The following is a 5,000-nucleotide window of genomic DNA, read 5'->3' as shown; positions in this document are numbered from 1 at the left end:
GAAACACCTGACAGAGCCACATCACGCGAAGAGTCATCTAACAATTCTATGACAACACGTGTGGTCCTGCCTCCTCCCAACCCTGCAATTCCTACAGTCAATCAAGCTTCGTCACCACTGACTCTCAGGATTGTAACGCCCTCACAACAGGCTCCACCTGCTCTCAACACTAAAGACTGGCCCGCTCTGCCAAGGTCTACAGCCCATCTGCCCCCTGCCACTGCTCCAATAAGAAACTAGTACCCTATCACAGGATATTAATCCTAATATTATCACGGAAGCTGTTGCCACCTCTGTTGTGAACAAGATGATGCCACAGTTCTACAACATGCAGGTGTTAATAAAGACAATAATCTCATCCTTTAACAGTACCTTAAACCCACTCATGACCAAACTGGACAATATAACCACCCAACTCACACAACTGATTAATCAACTTCTAGTCCTTGCACCCACCTACTACATCACTGCCACCAATGTTAATATAGAACAAGCCAATGCTTCAACCACCTTGAGATCTGAAGCATCCTCCTCAGAATCAAACAATCAATTATTAGTCCCACCACCCACCTACTGCATTAACACTGCCAACCTTATGCAAGCTCAAGCCAATGCTACAACTTCCTCTGGATACGAAGCATCCTCTTATGAACTGAACACACAAGTTCTAAAGAAAGCGGGAAAAGCAAAACATTCTCGCATTGCAAACTTTAGCTCTGAAGATGGGAGCGTCATCACACTACCCAGCTCTGAGAACAACTCGCCCCTTCACATGTCTGATTCTGACCTAAACTCCTCACTAGATAGTAATGAGAACAATACAGAAAATGGATCCAAGACCCATTAAAATTCTACAATGGAACATGGGAAGTATCAAAGTTCATCTTCCACTACTCAAAGATGCCCTCTGCAGAGAAAACGTGGATATAGCTATACTCCAAGTAACACTATACACCACAAACAACATCAAATTCAACGGCTTTCAACAATATGATCAATACTACATCCCAGGCCAAACAAGAGGGCTCAAAACTCTAGTCAGAAATTCTATTCCAAGCAAACAAACTCAAACCCAGCTTCTCTGGGTAACGAAATTGAAACATTGGCAGTCACAATTCACATAGCACAAGAACCAGTTGATATCTATAATGTATATCGACCACCGAGACCACTACATGAACTAGACCTAGGTGAAATCTCCTTCATTGCAGAAGACCATCCTATTTACCTTGGGGGTGACTTCAACGCACACCACCCATACATTAACGATCCAAACACTAGTCAATTTAACAATTCTAATCCAACAGGCAGACATATAATAGAAAGTTTATCATCATACCCTAGCTTAAACTTAGTACAAAGCAATACAGCCACCCATGTAAGAGGTTCTCTAGACCTCGAGTTTGTCTCCTATTTCCTCAGAGAGCACACTATCACCAATATACATAAACATCTCTCGAGTGACCACTATGCATTAATCTCCGAAATAACTTTACCCAGACTAGCCTCTTCCCCTCATAGCCCAAAGTGGAAGACAGTGCAAATAGATGGTTCTGCCAAATCTGTTGATGAACTGGAAGAAGACCTAAGAGCAGCTATCACAGAGGCTACAGAAACAACCTTCTCCAAAACTAGACCACACAATAAAACTCAGTCTGATCACTGGTACTACAACGAAAGAGTTGCCAAACTACACCATAGAATTCATATCACCAGGAAAAACCTACACAAACACCCATCAGAAAACAATCTAGCCCTATACAGAGATACACTCAGACTAGTCAAGAAAGAACTACTTAACATCAGGTCGACCCACTGGCTAGAATGGTGTCCCGAAATTAATCCACACACATCGCTCAAAGACATCTGGTCACATCTAAGAAAAGCTACAGGCAGTTACCGATCTCCGAGAATACAAGCCCTTCAAAACCCTAAAGCTGAGGCAGACAATCTCGTTACGCAGTTTGCTACCTGCTCATCAACACAAAATTTACTGGAATTAATCCAAGATGCCCTGGACATATCATACCCTCTAAAAATGGCAATAGTAGACAAGGCAAAGGAAGAACAAAATGTTACTGATACACCCATTACCCTAACAGAGCTCAAACAAGTTTTATCCAAACACAAGTCAACCGCCCCAGGTCAAGGTGGAATAACATACGAGATGATCAACCACATGGGACAATAGGGTATGCTTAAGTTCCTCTACCTCTTGAATGCATCCCTCACAACTTGCAAACTACCTACCGCATGGAGACAGGCGATCATCTGTCCTATTCCAAAACATTCAAACCCCAAATCTCTCAGATCTATCTCATTAATAAGCTGTCTGGGTAAAACCATGGAGAAAATTACCCTAGCCCGCATTAAATACAAGATTCCAAATCTTCACCCTAACTTTTTTGCCTTCATCAGAAAGAGGCACTTCGGATAACATTGCCTCTTTCAGATCGTCATTCGAGCTTGCTGACCCGCCAACTATTGCAGCATCCCTAGCAGACAAAGGCATCAAAGGCAAACTCCTAGGCTGGATTGAAGATTATCTATTTGAACGCAAAGCATCAGTCCGTTTCCAGGGTCATATTTCAAAACAATTGCAATTTCAAAAGGGCACACCTCAGGGAAGAATCTTAAGTCCTACCCTGTTCAATATTTTAGAACAATTGATTAATCTTCCTTTTAAGTCAAACACCAAACTATTTGTATACGTGAATGATTTGCAACTAGTAACAACGGGTCCCTTCAGATTCCTAAATGCGCAACATGCTCTAGATTTTTATAACTTCCAAATGCAACACACTAGGCTTAAAAATTAATCCTACTAAAACATCAGCCTTGTTCACCTTACAAAATAAACCCAACACAAACTTGACCATAGCAGGCCAACAAATACAGTAGGTTGAATCCTCCATATGTCTTGGGCATACCTTTGCGTCCAGTCCGCACTCCAAGTTACAAATGAAGTACATCAAACAACGCACATCTTCCAGAATGCATGCACTCAAGAAACTAGCATCCACAACCTCTGGTGCGGTGTTCAAAATTCTTAGAACTTTTTATATTCAAGCCATCCAGTCCATAATTGATTTTTCTGCCTTGTCTCTTCTAAAACTTTCTCCAAAAGAATCCGAACGGTTAAAATGTATACAAAATGAAGCTATGAGAACCATCCTAGGGGCCCCTAGGTGGACAAGATTAGATAATTTAAGGACAGAATGTAATCTCGTTTCACTCCAATTAAGGATTCAACAATTAACTGCCTCCTACATGGCCAAAACTCTCACATCCGATAAACCGTTTGTATACAAAAACAGAATACTGCCACAACTAGCCAGACCTGCCCCTAATATCCCCATTGACAGTTGGCACACAAAAGTTGTCCAAGCCACCAAAGCAGGTGGAATAGGTTTCCCCATAGTACATGCTGGCTCTGACAATATGAACCCCAACTATACACCTCCGCCTCCTTGGGAAAACATACCATTCAATTGTGAAACCACTTTACTACCAACATAAAAAGCACTATGTCCACAACCAGTACTTGATGAAATTTCCACCAGAATTAATAACAACATAGAAACTCAGATGGCTCAGTGGACACAGATAGTGGTCATTCTGGGTCATCTAACTATACTGAGTCATGGAGGCTATCCGATAACTGTTCCACAAGTTATTCGCTATCAAACAGGCTCTATTTTTTTGCTCTGACTAGAAGAGAAAAACATACATATATATACTGACTCTCTTTCCTTAATCCAAACCCTTAAGAAACAATCCTTTGAAAATATACACCTAACTAGCACCATCCTTACTCAAATTCAAGCACTTCATGCAAGAAATAAGCAACTCATTCTCACATGGATCCCAAGTCATATAGGAATCCTTGGTAAATAAGAAGCGGACAAAACAGCCTACATAGCCACTCGCCTAACCAACATAAACGCCAAAATCCATCCAAGTTTAGGGCAACTAAAAGCAATCATACGGAGACAAACTCAAATTACAGCAAGAAATCAACACTTACTCTAGGTCTATAGAAACTCTCCATCAGCTAAATGGTATAAAGAAGCCTCACAATATACGCCACCGCCTATATCCAGACATACTCCCAGAATGCAAACTGTCATAATACATAGACTGCGTCTTGGTTAGAGATGTTCATGGGAAATAGCCGAAAGAAACCCCAAAGAATGCAAACATTGCGACGAAATTACTTCAGAAACACTACTCCACTATATCTTAAAATGTCCTAAATTACATAATATCCGACCACAACAATAGGCAGACCTTGACCTAGATAACACAGTTGAACCACCTTTAATAGCTCAAAGATTTGTCAAACAGCTATTGGATAATCAAAACCTAGATCTCATTTTCGAAAACAATTACAAACACTACACACACACATACGGGTAGCCAAAGGCAAAACCCGTGCCAGAAGAACTGCCTGGCAAATCTGAAAAAAGGTTCCTAGGGGGTGAGAGGAGGTATATGACTGATTAAAGCAAGATACAGCAGTGCAAATTGCTGATAGCCTTTCCGGTGTATATACGCACCAACTCTATCGTACCTATGTTTTGCATTCTGCGGGTGTTAAAACTGGCAGAGAGGTCTATTGTCTTTTGATGTTTGTCTCAGAATCGACATTTAGGATAAGCACCGTCCACAGTATTTCAACCTGAAAATTTCTTGTAAAAAGGCTCTGGTCTTGGCAGTCATTATGAATCAGTTTCAGCTTTAAGCTCAGCACCATTCAACCCCTGATGTGTGTTCAATAAGTCTACATCAGCACTGCTAGTGCGAGTGGGGAACTGGCCATGAATGAGTTTGTTCACCGAACAAACTACTTTCCTTAGCTGCCCCTTTCACATGTTTGGCATGCTTGGTGGAAAGCCGAGTTTCATCGGTGTTTGTATCAACTTCAAACTCACGCATATATTTTCAGATCTCCTTTGTGACCGAATAAGACCTGTATCATTTTTATTATTATCATTATT

The sequence above is a fragment of the Penaeus vannamei genome, chromosome 17, assembly GCF_042767895.1.
Source record: "Penaeus vannamei isolate JL-2024 chromosome 17, ASM4276789v1, whole genome shotgun sequence".
NCBI lineage: Eukaryota > Metazoa > Arthropoda > Malacostraca > Decapoda > Penaeidae > Penaeus > Penaeus vannamei.
Note: the sequence above shows the minus strand (reverse complement) of the source record.